The 17,214-nt window shown below is 31.7% G+C and overlaps 1 protein-coding gene across 1 annotated transcript in view; it reads left to right on the forward strand.

Annotated features, from left to right (window-relative positions):
- LOC144452437 (cadherin-23-like) overlaps nucleotides 1-17,214 on the forward strand; it is a 135,248-nt gene that overhangs the window by 1,928 nt on the left and 116,106 nt on the right. The gene's annotated exons all lie outside the window — the stretch shown is intronic.

Here is a 17,214-nt window from a genome sequence, read left to right on the forward strand (position 1 = left end):
AAACAAAAATAAACAACAACCCCCCCCCAAAAAAAAACAACAACAAAAAACCCCCCAAAAAACCCCAAAAAACCCAAAAAACCCAGCAAACTAAACCAAACAAAACAAAAACAAAAAGCAACAACAAAGAAAAACCAAATTAAAAAAAGCAAAAGAAAAAAAAAGTTGATAATAACAAACAACAGAAACTCATCAACAAAAACAAAATATAATAAATTTATTAAAATAAACACAAATCGCCACCACAAAAAAATTACCATGAATCTGAATACAGGCATGGAGTACATTAAAGGTCCCATCAGACAGATTACTCTGATTCAATAAAGAGAAGTAAATGTCCTCTATGAAGTAAGTTAAATCAAACCACTAGGGGATAATCATTCAAATTAAAAATGACTACTGTATAAAGTGACTGTCTACTCACATCAACTTAAGAAGCCTTCCAGTTCTTCACTTTTTAACTACTTCGTCTGTAACCATTGATACCGTTAAGGACCTTCTGTGTAGTTTAACTATATTCATTATGTATTGATACATTAGTAGGACTCAAACTCCTTATCGAACACGCAAAGACAAGTGTTCACTATAGTAAATGTCTATGACCTATTTAAACCCTACAATTGCACTCACAAAAAATAAATAAAAATAAAAATAACTAACGTTCTGAGAAAATGTTGCAAAACAGAGACAACATTTTTTCTAGCTGTATTTTGGTATTTTTTGTGTGTCACTGCTTGATTATAAATATAAGTGTGGATTCCTTTGAAAAACTACAAATAAATGATTAAAATAATCTGTAACACAGAAAAATACAACCAGAAAAAGAATTATACTTTTTGACTATATGGCTTGCCAGACATGGTATGATAACTATTATATCAAAATTTATGTAACAGAAATTATTTTTTTTTTTTGCATAACCATTTATATTTTCAACCTTATCAAACCATTCAAGTAACTATTTAATTTTGTCTTAGCTCTAAATGACAGGGGGACGTTTTGAATGTCTTTAGGTGAGAAAAAAAAATTCACTTGAAAAAGTGTACTCCATAATGTTGCTACTCAAGGTCAAGGTCAAGTTACATTAGAAAATGCCCATTTGGTGGAAAATTTTACCTTTATTACTTTAATTAATTTATGTAAGACATAATTCTCAAATTACTCATGCTGAGATGTACACGTTTTGTGTCTTTTTTCCTTGAGGGGAAATTGAAAAGAAACAATATTGCATAAGTCAAACACCTACCACCGCCTTAGACTAGTTTATTTTTGCGTACAACTCTTGATCATTCATGCCAGCATATTTTTTAATTGCAATATGTTATTTCTGCATGAATAATTAAAATGACATGAAAATGTAGGTAGATGATGAGGTTATTACATGGTTAGGCCAAATAATAAAAAAATGTGAGTTTCTGATCACCCAACAGACTCTACTTTAAGCCCCCAATCCTAAACATTTTTTTTGCATGTAAAGTGGTAACAATTTACTTCTAATTTCCATGTACACCTTCATTGCCTTAGTCTCGTCTGTGGTCACTTTAAAAAAACATTTTCTAGAGAGAAACCAGGTCTTTTTGTATAAAATTTAAAAGTACATACTGCGTAACGTGTTCGTCTACTTAACTATAATTGTCTTCATTTATATTTATTTCTTTTACACCTCATCAAACTATCATGGAAGTATTTTGACTGATGAGTATCTTTGCGTCGAAGTATTTTTTATAAAATAAAACTAAAATTCCAAAATACCTACCTGTGTCTGAATAAGGGCAGGAAATCTGTATAAATCTTTATAACATATAATGTTCTCAGACATATATTCTTTCCATAGTCAAAGCGAGTTACTGAAAAAACTCCCATGCTACACGACTAGTGCCCTAGGGAAAATAGAATACGAAAGTGTCTGGCTCTATGCTAATTAAGGTCACTTTGGGTCACTAGTCTGTATCATGCAATCTAAGCCAATCAATGATGGCAGTATGAAAATGATGACAAATAATGACTGGTAGAGATCTCAACATGTGTTGAGATATGATACAAAAATTACATCCTAACATAATTTTTTAGTTACCAAAATCAGAAAACAGAGTCTCACAGTTACCAAACTGCTTTGCCCAACTATGCAGTGCTAAAGTCAGTTTGTTCATAAATAAAGTTATAGTGTGGATTTTGTATGGCTGTATAACCAGACATTCTTCTGATCGTTGTAAAATTGGCTAAAGACTTAAATAAACAGTTGTTGTTTAGGAGGGAGTATTTGAAGTATACATAAAATGTACTTAAGTTGTGTAGGGAATTTCCCCTCCATAACTATATCACAAAGCAGGACTTAACTTTTTTCTTTAATAGTCCTTGTGGGTTACCAATTTCAGAAATGGTACCCCAAGGATGGTGTCCAATAGTCCTACATTCTTGAACTGAAAACAGAGTTCTTCTAAGTTCTATTGGAAAAATGTTTGTTATTAAAATACTTTTATGTCTGTAAATCTTCCATCCTTTAAATCATCACATAATCAGTGGTAGCCTGAGTGGACTACAGCTACAAATTATGGTAGTCCCATGACAAGAATTGGTAGTCTGTGGACACGGGAATACTGTTAATTTCCAGCCCTGCGAGATGTTAAAATCTATTTTTTTCCTTTTATCACGCCCTCTTACTGGGACTCCTAAACCTTAGCAAATGCTGTAAATTCATCAACATTTATTTCATTTTCATTTTTATTTTTTTTTATTTTGGGAAAATTAAAAAAATATGCATTATCAGATGAAAAAATTTGACGAAATATATTGGAAAATTGTTTTCACTTGGAATTTTGTTTTAGTCAAAGAACATGATTCATACATGAAATCATAGAGTTAATTAAATTTGTTATATTTAATTTCATTAAGAAAATGAATGGGAACGGGAATAAGTTTTGATAACATTAAATTATCATGTTACAACTAACTCAAGGACTTGCTTCCATGCTAATAAGATTTGATGTAATATTGCTAACAGAAATATTTAATAAACCTACAATCACAGATTTCCATGTTGGAAGGTGTTACTGATTAAGTATCTGCAAAGAGAAAATTGACCATACCCAGTAGTACAGTAATTGTCAGTATATAGATCTACAACAAGGAGGGACTCCCTGTTCTGTTTTATCAGACAACAATGTTACAAGTCTCGTTCAAAAGTTTACAGATCTTTTGATTAATAAAAATTGCACACACAAATGATTTTAAACCTTTAATCTAGACTTCCAAAAATCAAAGCAATCAAAAATATAAATGTGAGGGAGGAAAATATTCTCTGTATAATGTGTGTCATAGCTACTACATTTAAGTCATTTTTCATCCTTATTAGGTCATGCATCATCCTTATAAGGTCATGCATCCATATATAGTCTTTCATCATCCTTGTCATCATTCTCTCTCCTTATATGGTCATTCAGCATCCTTATTTAGTATTTCATTCTCCTAATAAGGTCATCCTTGATGATTATCATTTCAGATAAATGTGAGTAGTGCCATTCACTATTTACTATTGTTAGCTAAGTATTTATGTATTTGTTTTCAACTGGTGAAATGATACAATTGAAGTTATTGAATCATCTACTTGGGAATGTGTCCCTGGTGACCCGTTACTATATTTCATTGCACTGTGAAATGGAGCAGACCGCACTACAGGTCTTGTTTATTGTATGTATTATTCATGATATTGGGTATGTCGTTACAGCAACACTCTGGTCTTACATTTGAAGGTATAACATATGTGCTCTGTACTAAGTCAATTTCCCTGAATTCAAATTTTAAGATGTTGCAATATGAAAACTTCATTGTTCAACAAGGATGACCATATTAGGAGAAAGACTAAATAAGGACCATATTAGGAGAAAGACTCAATGAGGACAATGGATGACTATATAGGGATGATGAATGACCATATAAAGACAATGAATGACCATATAAGGACAATGAATGACTTTATAAGGCTGATGAATGACTATATAAGGATGATGAATGACCATATAAGGAGTATGAATAACTATAAGGACTGTGTATACTTTTGAATGAATAAAATAAATTTTGGACTTAGTATCTTGCTTTCAAGGAAATCGACATTCTTTCAGATTATTGAATTTCAAACCAAGCTTAGATTTATATAATCTTAGTATACAACTTATTGAACTGCAGAGTGTCTAATTACTAAAAAGATGTTTTATTCAACAGCTTTTTAATTTTTTTTGGTACAATTTCATGTTTTTCATAAGTAGTATTAGTAACAAAATCAATATTTTATAAAAATGACCACTCTGCAATGCCATAGAATTGCTACTACCCCCGGTAATGAGAATTTCTAATCAGAGTCCAAACATTTAGAAGCAAACTTTCACGTAAGTCTCATCAGCATTGCCAGGGATGTACTACCATGGGCTATTGACTGTTTTCTGATTAAAGAATTTAAAAAGCAAATTAATATGTTTGATTATTGCAGTCTTCAAAATGATATTTGAATTACTAAATTAATAATAGAACAGATCAGAATGAGGTTTAGATTATACAATAACACTGCATTGAGACAGTCAAATTTTTTGTTTTGTTTTGAATTTTTACATGGTATGTGAAAATAACAGTATAAATTTTACAATAATGTGAACATTTTAATTAAGATTTTGTCCTTTTGAATGTTTTTATGTAAAAATAACAGTTACTAAGTAACTTAATTATGAAATCTATGGAGATGATTACTATTGAGTCTTAGGGCGGCCCTTTTTATTTTTCTGTTTCTCATCTCCCGACCGACCCTAATTTGCAGCTCCGACATTAGAAAAAAAAAAGTTTTTTTATTTCCGACCGACCCCTGAGCACAGCAAAATTGTAAGGTTCCCCATGGCGTCTTAGGCCAGTTCTGCCGAGGCCACGACCTTGCGACATTGGCCCCCTAAAATTACAAATGAAGCAATAATTTTCCCACCTTGCGTCGCTTTGGCGCATTCATTTTACGGCAGACATCAAAATTATCTAAGTCCACGGCCGGACCAGGCCAGGCTCTGACTCGACGTGAATCCCACAAGAAGTATACTGACTGTGAAACATCATATAAGATACAGTGACAACGCGCAGTTCTATTGTTAACATAAAAAATGCCACAAAAAGATCAACTTTGATAAACTTAATCTACAAATTAAAACATTAGAGGGATTAGATGAGACGTCGAAATGGACGTCTCTCGTCACATGTTTTGTCTACTGTCACTGTCGTGACCTCTGACCTAATCACTGACGTGTGCGAAACACTGAACTTGCTACCGGAACATCTGCCATGCCACAGCTCAGAAGCCTTCGTGAACCAAATTTATGGGACAGGTTGTGATTTTCATTTGTTGATGGGTTAAATTAGATGAGTACATGTGTATTTTGATTCCGAAAAAGCTGTGTTAGGGGATCGTGTTGCATGATGTTGACAGTGCTAGTGACACGTGAATGTTGGGCACTGAATCAATGCGTAATCACTGGCATGGCCACTATAGACGGCCGATGCATGTGCGCCCGGTCAGACATGAAGAACGAACTTGTTGTGCAAATCAGAAAAAAATTAATGTAATATTTACAGAGCATCCCAACTTTGACTTTGTTGATAGTTTTAGTTAAAGATTCAAGTTCTGAGTTTCAAGGACACCTAATGTCAGCTTTCCGTATCATTGCAAGTTTACGGTACGTAACTATGCTGTCATTGATATAGCAGGACCAAATCATGATACACAGCCAGTAACGGTTAATTAATAAAAAATAAATTATTTTAAAGTTTGTTTGACTATTATTTGTAAGTTTTTCGTTCACATTTGGTACTTTTTAAAGTCAGGGATTTTTTTTCTTCAAAATGAAATGAATTTGAAGAGGGAATGATAAACACAGCAGTGTACTAACAATTTTAAAAATGAAACAAGTGGTTACAAGTTTAGGAATTCTCAAAGTTTTTATTCAATCATATGTTCACTGTGACTTATTTTGAAGTTGGTCATTGTCCTTGTCTGAAAAAAAAGGAATTATAAATTTTAGCACTGGGAACTGTTATTATGAGTGGAATTTTTTTATGTTGTTAGTTAATGGTCTATACGTAATGGAATATCTCAGACCACAGTATCTCTATAGTGGTCTGAGATAATTTATATGAATATTTCATAAACAATAATAATTGACCCCACTCCCTGTCAAATGACACCACTTTTTGGAACTAAGGGGCCTGTGTCCCCACTTGTTGGAAACCTTGGCAGAACACCGCTGTCTACCCCCCCCCCCTCTCACCCACCCACCCACCCAACCCCTTTGTTACGTCAGAGCAGCATGTGTCTTTCATCATGGCAGAAGCCGTTGAGGTTTGATGAGGGACAGGGCTCAAAATTAATACTGTCACGCGGTACATTTTGTTGCAATGCAATAATAGCTCAGAATATTTCCATCATTTTCAAAATTATGCTTAAAATTGGTAAAAGTCATACTGCATTCCAAATTTCTTGACCAGTTTTTAGCTTTAAATCAGTTGTATTATCTGGGAAATGACCGACTCCATAGCCGTTTCATGACCCATGACATGCATGACCTTTGAAGACATTCCAATGTTTACATTATTACTTTTAATTACTTTTAAACAGTAAATCCCAAAGGGGTTCTGAGTTCTAGAAATGCTTGACATGTTATCTGGTGGATTATTTTGACAAGTTCACACTGAAGAAAAATGTTTCATAGAAGTAATGATATATATAAATGAAAATTCATCTAGCACACTGATCAGTGACAATCACGTACGTGTTTCAAAAAGTTACACACTAAAGTTCAAATTGGATAACTTGAAAACATTGTTAGCGATGGCAATGCCACTTTGATTAATAGGACGAATGTATTAGTACTCCTGATAAAATCACACAATAGTTCATGGCTACAGATATACACCCATCAGGATGATAAGTATTTAATCATCTTCTTACAAAGTTGTTCTACAGACTTGTCAACCTTGCTAAAATGAAGGAAAGAGACTTGTAACAAGGAAATCAATAAAGTCGATAAAGAGAAGAGAAATGAAGTTGTATAGAGACTAACAGGACAGAAAGGACAGAGAATAGAACTGAAAAAATACATTTTTTTTTCTTGCCCCCCCCCCCCCCCCTTTTTTTTTATTTCGCCCGCCCGACCCGCCTGACTATTCCATTGGAGATGAGAAACAAAAAAAACAAAAACCTCACCCTTAGATATGTTGATCAGTACCTGCAGGATGAGTGACTATTTTTCAAACTAATAAAGTATGCCATGCTATTCTAGAAGATTTCTTCCAAATGATTGTGTTTCTAACGAAGAATTATTTTGTGAGAATATTTGTTTTAGATAACACCAGGCTGATGAACATGCATTTTCATTATAGGTCAAAGGTTAAAGGAGAATTAAGAGACAAGCTGTATGGGAACACAGTGCTTGTGTAATCACTGGTATACATATGCAAATTAGTTATATTTGTATTCGCCTTAAATATGAATACTGCATATTAATAGGGGATTATTAAACATTACAGTTAATCCCCAATGTTGTTTTTGTCTAAATATATTTATAACAGATAAAGAGTATTATGCATACAACTGTATAACAGATTAAGATAGTGTAGATACATTTGAACACCTACCTACCAGAGATATTTTTATATTTTCCAAAATAGGATGAATTCACGCATCGTTTGTAATGTAACTAATTTTAAAAGTAGAATGTAGAATTGTAAAAAAGGCAGTAAAACCAACAAAGGAGAGCCTTGAATCTGCCCAACAGTGGATATTTAGTGGTTGAAACAAAGATTTTCTACAAATTCTTGAAAAAGTAGCTGACAAAAAATTGCAGAGTAGTTGGTTGTTTTTTTGCTGCTAACGGTCCTTAGTTACATCCCTAAATCATTGCCTGTTTTTGATGAATTTAAAAATTGAATGTTTCAATCCACTTTCTTAGTTTAACCATAAACACTAAAATAAAAAAAATGACATCTCTATGGTATGATTAGGAAAAAATCACAACATCATTATACGATGGTGAATCCAGAAGTGCATATCTCAGTGAAAATTATTGCTGAAATTTTATAACTTTAATAAAATAAATATTTCAAAGTTTCCTTCTCTCTTTAGTTATCATTTCTAAGTCATTCAGACTGTTATAGTACGATTATGAATTGAAAGTATCAACATGTACAAATACATTTTTTATTGAATATTTTTTTCGACCGACCGACCGACCGACCGACCGACCGATCATGTATTACAGTGAGAAACATAGAAGTAAGTACAGGAGCCCAAACGAATTTATAATTTTTCTAAAATAATCTAAGCTATAAATAGATAACTGCATAACTTTGACCATGTTGTAATTGTGATGGTTGCACAGTTATCTTTGCTTACAATGTTTTCAACCGTTACAACTAAGGTAACTGTTCACTTACAGTATGAAACGCACATGTACAGCAGTTGGTAGGCCAAATTTTATGTGTTGATAGATATTGTACATTTATTGTACATTTATATAATAATGTACAAGGCCATTATTTTTACCATTGTCAAGTTAGTGACAGCTGAACTCATCGTTGTTCCATATGCTCACATACATGTATAGAATTATGTATTCAGATGTATAGTGCAAATTTGATTATTGACTACATGTATGAGTACGGTAGCCTGAAGCATTTGCTAAAAATTTATTTTCGCTTATTTTGATGGAAAACAAAAACATGACAATAAGTAATGGCTAAAATACCCTCTTGTATATAAACATGTTGGCTTTAATATAGAAATATGTAAACATTAGTCTGGGAACTAGCTGAAAACTGTAAAATCATAAAATTTTTATTGTGGTGACAATATCTAGGTTTACAGTATCTTTTATATAAAGGGGTGGTATAAGGATCGAGGTGATATGTACATCTGTTCTCCATTTATTTCAAAATTGATCTTTTATATATAACTAATCTGTAGATCAATTTCTGTTGTTAAATTGTAATAATAATAATAATAATAATAATAATAATAATTATAATAATAATCTGAATTGGAATTTCAGACAAAGTGTCAGGATTATTAAACTCAAGGATTTGAAGTAATGGAACTCAAAATTTTGATCAAATGTGAAATAATTTGATACCATAGACAGCTAGTGGCACAACTTCCATATTCATTCCATCAGTAAGGAATCCATCTCATTACTGGTTTACGGAATTCTCAAAAGCTAAAAGCTGTGTAGTGGAAGTCATTTTTTGCATGTAATTTAGTTCTATTTAGAAAAAAGGAAAGCTAGATTTTGATATCAAATGTGAAATAATTTGATATCAAAGACAGCTAGTGGCACAACTTCCATATTCATTCCATCAGTAAGGAATCCATCTCCGGACTGTGTCACTTAATGAGTGGAATTCATTTTTTTAAACATAATTTAGATATATTTTGAAAAAAAAGAAATCTGGAAATTGCTAAGCTTTGTTTCTATATAGCCATTTTATGAAGCAATATCGGTATCAAAATCACAACTTGATATTATATATTTATTCCTGCTAGTTAAAAAATGTGACACTGAAAATTACTGAAAATTCTCGATACAAAAACAATGGGAATGTTTTACCATAGAGACAGAAATTACCATAACTAACCATGTAGTGGTATGTGTGAATCATTTCATTAGTTACCATAGCAACTCAATCCATATAGAGTAACAGGTGTTGCTTGATTAATGATCTTAACCTAAAATTATAATTATGATTTGACAATATTTTCTCTGTTAGAAGTAATAAATATATTATGCATGAAATTACTATCAAGTTAATCAAGTTTAATTCTGTTATTTCATTTAAACAGATCAGTGAAACTGAGAGAAATATCAGGATGGTGTAAATTTCATATGAAAGCTTAATGTCAATAAATGTCTTTTGTCCCTATTGCATGAATAGAAAACAATTTCTATAATAGTAAACATGTTTGAAACATGTTTTTACTTGTGACATGTGTTCAACTATATGATACTGTTACATTATGAATTCTTTCACACACGACGTAATTATTTAGATGTTACAAAACAAATTTATTTGGCTATTGAATTTGGCTTATAAGTATTTAAATAGTATACATGATTTGATTTGGCAGTAATATAATATTTTACAAAATGACTTAAATTAGCCATTGAATTTTGCTCATTTAAATAATGAATTTAAATGTTAAGAAACAAATTCATTTGGCTATTGAATTTGGCTATAAATTTGTAATATAATATTTTATAAAATGACTTAAATTAGCCATTGACTTTGCTGATTTAAATAATGTATTTAAATATTACGAAACAATTCATTTGGCTATTGAATTTAGCTTTACTTATTTTGTAAATTACTGTTATGAAATGATTTTATTTGGCCATTCATAGTCCATTGAATGTTTATTCTTTGCTTTGAATCTTCATTGTCTTGCCTACCTGAATATCAAAACTACATGTACATGAACCAAGAGACTTTATACTAGGGCTGTCAGGTACAAAATATCGTGTGATAGTTATTATCATGTTTTAATTAAAAACTGGAAAATGCTGGTATTTATTATTCTGAAACAAAATCAATGTGTTTTGAATGAAAATTTTCTTTGTATGGTATTGAAATGGTATGTGTAAAAAGTGTGTAGTATCCGTGTCAACAGTTCACCTAATTCTGTTCCATTTCATTTTATCATAAAATGCTTTTTATTTGTGAAGTATTAAATATTTATCGAAGTCTGCATTTTCATTTAATAATTACCAACATAAAATATTGCAAATTTGGTCAAAATTAATGAAAAACATTAGTAAAATTTCATAAAATATGAACAATATTTTGCTGTCATTTTCATGGGAAAATGTTGGCACTAAAACAGCAGAGACCTTAGGTGTAACTATAGCTTGTTGCCATGACAACCATCAACAATGGGCAAGCGACACTTTTATCGATAGTTTCATACATGTTTGTAATTGTATGTTAACGGCAAAACTGAGTCCGTCATGATGGGAAATGTCTGTATTTTATTGTGTGATATATTATTGAATTAGAATGTAAGGAAATTTCCTTGTTTGTACTGGTATTTAATGTCTGACATGACTACATCGTTCTGAAAATGAGCAAATGGGTATATATACATACAAAAAAGGAAATTACTCCTTTGGATGTTAAAGTAGACATTTTTAACTTCCTCATAGTCGAGAAATTTTAGACTTGTTCGTATGACATCCGCTAAAAGGCATCATATCCATAGCGATAGAGCATTTCATGGTTGCTATGGTAACGTTATTATCGTACAGAATTACAGTATTGGTTTACAGGATATAGTTTTATCAGCTGGGGTTGTTATCTGGCTTTTTCTTGAGGAAGGCCTGTTATGAATATTAATGAGGTAATTGTTTGATATGAATCTTTTAGTGTTATTCATGGTGGCATATTTTTGGCTGGTAAAAATGTTATGTACTTTTTTAAAAATCTTTATATGCATTTGAAAAATGATATTGGAGAGAAACCATAATTTCTTTGAATATAATATTAATAATTCTCACTTGTTGATATTCTAATTTGCTAAAATTTGTATGACATCAGTTATGATATTGGAGTCAAATCATCGTAACAACTCTTACTTACTTTTCTTTTTTAAAAAAAAAATAAAATCAGTTGTCCTGAAATTCATTTTTATGTTTTTATTAGATTAAGTAAATGAAAATTTGTTGTTTTTTTTTCGTGAAAAAATTCGTGCTTAAAGACCTGTATACATGTATGAAGGTATAGGTAAAAAATTATTTTAATAACATCACGAACAAATTAAGTTGAAAAAATTGGCATTATGACAGAAAAAAACACTATCATAATGAGACATTTTGATTAAGATTTTGATTAAATGGAATATGATGATTGTTCGAAATTGACTATAAGTGACTTTAAGGGTCTCTGTCATATAGTTTGATCAACCCAAACATTAAATTAGTCGTAATATTTCCTGTTAGTTTAGTATTTGTCGATCACTTTATATAGTTCCCTAATTAGAGTGCTGATTATAAATGAATTTTCAATTGTTATGTCTTGTTGAATCCATCATTCATATACTCACAGACCATACCATTGGATAACTATTGGGTAATTAGTGGTTTCTTTATAACCAACCAAGCACTAAATTACAAAATGGCTGACAGTCAGAAAGTATGCACACGGTTTGTGTAACTGTAGGTAGAACATGCCTCAGGGGCCATGTTTCCCTGAAAATTGAAATTATTCAAATCTCTTATATTAAAACTTGTTCTTTGTCCTTTTGAAATGATAAGAGAAATTTGGGGTTTCACTTGTTTTCAAGGAAATTGATACGCTGTTATTTTCCTGTAGTTATTTGGCGGCCATATTGGATTAACAATTGGCTTAATTTTGGTATCATTTTGGCTATATTATAAAAATGTATATGGTGACAGTGGATTTTTTTCTTGATTTTAACTGAGTTTGGGTTTGAGGTTTCTTGAACAAAGTAACAAAAGTTTAAAATTTTCATTTCATGCTACCTTAATTACACACCTGGGGTTAAATATTATCCTGCTCATCCAAATCTTGTCTTTTATCCTGTCCACTGTAAACATATTTGTGCCAATTTTATTGGATAAACACAGCATTTTGAAAACTTAATATTTTTATCATACCTATATCAGACTTCGTCACATATATATATTTATAATATACCTAGTGATAATGCTGTGCCATGATTTGCTAGAATCAGTCACGTGATAGGAAAATAGAATGACTGTTTCCCTGGGGGAATAGTTCCATCAACTATTACATAGTCATGTGACCACCGCGAGTTCACAGCAGGTCAAAATAGCAGCTTCTGACGATACCGTGTGCCACCTGAGTTCACAGCATGAGGTATATTATAAAACACATATTGCCTGACCTATATTCGGGCTATAGCACCCGTTCATTACCCCCTCGTGACTGTGAGTTACCAGAATCACATGCTATATGAAATAGCATGTGATTCTGGTAACTCACAGTCCCCCGGGTGTAATAAACAGGTGCTATAGCCCTCATGGCCAGGCAATATGTGTTCAATATAGCACAGTATCAAGCAAAATATACAGGAGCCGTTACACAGTGTTTTATGCTGTTGCGATCATCAGATGATCATCAGTTTGTCAGAGATGAACCAACTACCAACCACCTACCAACCTACCTTCATTTCATATCACTTGTACAGGCACAAACATATGAGGATTTTTATTACATTTTTTTCTGAAACATTATTTAGTCCATACGCTATTAGAATTATCATTGACATACTTTGTGTACATCATAGTAATGGAAGGTACAATTACAAAGAAATTATATCTAAGATTATTGTAAAAAGTTAAATTGTAGATATCAATACCGAAAATGATGAAATTAATAATAATCTGTAGAACTAACTGAAAGAAAATAAATATAAAGTAAACATTGAATTTGGTGGTTTATTGTTAAAATTTCATTTACACATAGAATACTGTATTTGTTGATATTATTAGCAAATATTAATCTAGGGTTGGGTTGTATACATGTACACTTGTATTAAAGGGACCATATGGATCAGATGTTTGCATTTATTTTGGAGTTTTTAATTAATAAAACAACTACTACGCTTTTCTACTTGAAAAAGAAAGTGAAACAACATTAGTGATGTTTCATGGGAGTGACTAGATGTATGTAGTCTGGACATGATGTAGTGGTTCCTCGCATTTACCAAGTTTATTTGTGAATCACTATGTATACAGATAATAGCAATCATTAGTTACAAACATTAACTTTGTCTATGTTAAGGAAAAACATAGTAAAGATGTCTTATTAACCTGTATCACTCACTAGCTGCAATTTTTAAAGATATAGTCACTTAAAAATTGGCCAGTTACATATAAAAAGACATTGACTCTGTTAATTAGTGGGTAATATATCCAGTGAAGGTGTTGTGGCAAGTTTAAATCTCTAGAGAAAGTTTGGTTTTGAATATGTTGTCATGTTAAAACTGTACTAGTGTAGTAGTATCATTTTCGACAAGACAACCATAACATATTCACTGAAAATTGTTAAAATACCAATAATTGGACATTGTACATGTTAATCAGTGGTTGATATTAACCCGAAGTAGTACAGAAACAGGTTAAAATCTTGATTGCCATTGAGGGTTCTGATTTTTGGGTGCGGACCCCCAAATCAATTTGATTTGATCGATCATGTATACCCTTAAAAAAATATGTTTACCCACAGTTGATGCAATGATGTTCATAATGTACATTATAACAAGTAAGTTATTGTACATAACAAAACATTTCCAAAAAATATTCCTGTTACGGCTACTGCAGCTTTAATTAAAAATCCAAGATCCAAAATAAATATCTATTTCTCAGTCATTTGGCCACTTTAAACATTTGTTTTGAAATTAGCTTGTTCATTAATGGCATCTGTAAATTTATAATCTCAATGAACCATATTAGTCATTTGTGTTCATAATCAATATTTTCACTTCTCAAACAAGTCAGACTGGGTGCTCTAGAACATGTAAAACTATTTGATCATAATTAAAAAAAAATATTCTCCTTTAAAGAGGAAGAAGCTGAGATTGCATCTTTTTTATACTAAAGTGAAAATACTTACAAATAACTCAATATAGACTATTCTAAAAAAGTACTATATTGATAATATTGATATATGCTGTCTATGACATCACAATTTGTTGTCTGGCATTGCTAGAACTGTTGATTGCATAGTAGGGAGGTCCTGTACATTTTTGATATGTATAATGTATGATAAATTTCATCATCGGATCATTTATGGGTTATATCTTAATACCAGGTTTGAGTTCAGTGAATGACAAGTGATGGTTAAGTGTACATCAGTAAGTAGAATACTGTGATTACCATTTAATATGTACAAAAAATACATCCAAAAAACATAAACTCAGGTCGTGCCCTTTTAAAATTCAAATTTTTGATAATAATATTCGATTTCTCAATTACAAAATGTGGTAACATTGTCCAATCAATCTACAAGTTTTTCTGTACTTGTTGTTGCCAGAGTTCCCAAACCTGCACAAAAACACTTGACATTTAAATCTCTAATACAGTATTTCAAAACAACATAAACTTGTATACTTGTTCAGTTTTCTTTGGTAGTCATAGTGGGTTACCAATTTCAAAAATTCAGAAGGGATTGTGACCTGTAGTCCCATATTCCTGAACTGAAAACAGATTTCCTCTATTGGAAATATGTGTGTTATTAAAATACTTTTATGTCCATAAATCTTGCATCTTCATCACATAATCAGTGATAGCCTGAGTGGGCTACCAGCTGCAAATTATGGTAGTCTCATAACCAGAATTGGTAGTCTGTGGACACGGGACTACTGTTAATTTCAAGCCCAGTTGTTGTAATTGTAATTTTAAAGCTGAGAATACTACTTAACTTATCAACAAATCTTTTTATTTGGTCCTCGGATTCTTTCCTTGTAGCATGTAGCCCCAGATCATTGTTTAAGTGCATGTCAGTCTAGTCAACAGGAACTCTTAAATTCTACTTACTCTCATTTTAATTTTAAAACTCAGATTACTCGATCTACCTAAATTTCAGTGACATTCTATGTAATCATTGCTTATAGTGGTAAGATTGATACGGAAGTCGTTTTGGTCAGAAATGACAAACTGAATCAAGCAATTGATTAATTTAAGAGCTGTATAGCCCCAAGGGTCTTTTGATTCAATTGATGTATAACGCAATGATTTCCTTATGATGGTAGACACCATACAATGCAAGCTAGATTTTATATTCAAATTCACATAGCAACTATTTCCTGTTTCACTTACTTTGATTTGAAAGCTTATATTGTTTGGAAATACGGAAGTTGAATCTGTGCTGCACCACATATGTTTTGGATAATCTAATTTTAAGAATAAATGTGGGTAAGAAAACTAGCAATGCCGTTTCCATGGTAATATATTTCTTGGGAAATTGGTATTCCGTCATGCGGAAAAATTACAAGAAATAGGTGAAATCCTTTCAATGTTACTATATGATTTAATAAGTTGAATTCAAATGAGTCAGACATTACAACAACGAAGAAATATGCACAATTGTCGATTGTGGTCATTGCACTGACACCCTTGTCTGTCTAGTACATAAAGTTGGTGAGTATATTGAAAAGAGGTGAACTGTGTTGGAATTCATTTAGTTTTCACTGTGTTATTATCTAGTATGAATAGATTACTCCACGGCATAACCTGCATGATTCTAGATGGTATGAATATGACCTGGAGGTGGTTTATACCTTTTGTGTTAGTTCTCATGTTACTTTCTACTAAGTAAACACTCATGGTGAGTCTTTTCATGTGACAAAGATTAATTACAATATTATAGTCCCAGGTGACACTTTCTTCTACGAATTTTATAAAGTTAAGACTGACCCCAGGTGTTTGATTTAAAGTGTCTTTATATGTCCATAGGTGACTATACATGTTACCCTGTAGTCAAATTAGGGTAAATGTTTTGTATGTACTGTACCGTATGTACTGGTTGATACTTATACCATTTTCAATAGAACATGGTGTCCATTGTATCCTATGTGATTCTTTTAGAAAGCCGATGGGTGTTTCCTAATACTAAAAGACTTTAAATTTTGAACACAAAGAAGTCTTTTACACTATTTAGTGTACCATGTGTTTGAGTCTGAGTACAAGAATTGTTTGCATGTATTGTAATGCATGTATGTATGTATGTATGTATGTATGTATGTATGTATGTATGTATGTATGTATGTATGTATGTATGTATGTATGTGTCAGGTGTGGTGGTACCTATCTGATTTCATTAGACTATTTAATATACCTCAGAAACATTGACGTTATTGATAGGTTTGAAGATCAAATGTTATCCTATTGTCCCTTGATGTATTTGACTTTTAACACTGAAATGTAAGTTGATGCCATTGGCAACAATGTCTCATTGGAGCACGCATGTTAAAGATAAAGGTAAAGTAAAAACTTGTACTGCACCAAAATCCAAAAATAAAGCAATTGTTCTGAGACGCTTCACAATGCAAAATTTAAAAATACCAAGCACACCATCTCTAAAATACAAAACGTGTACACTACATCAGATTTTAATCAGATTGTATACTGTGAATAACTCTGAGAAAATACAAGATTGATG

The sequence above is a fragment of the Glandiceps talaboti genome, chromosome 22 (genome assembly GCF_964340395.1).
Source record: "Glandiceps talaboti chromosome 22, keGlaTala1.1, whole genome shotgun sequence".
In the NCBI taxonomy this organism is placed as follows: Eukaryota; Metazoa; Hemichordata; class Enteropneusta; family Spengelidae; genus Glandiceps; species Glandiceps talaboti.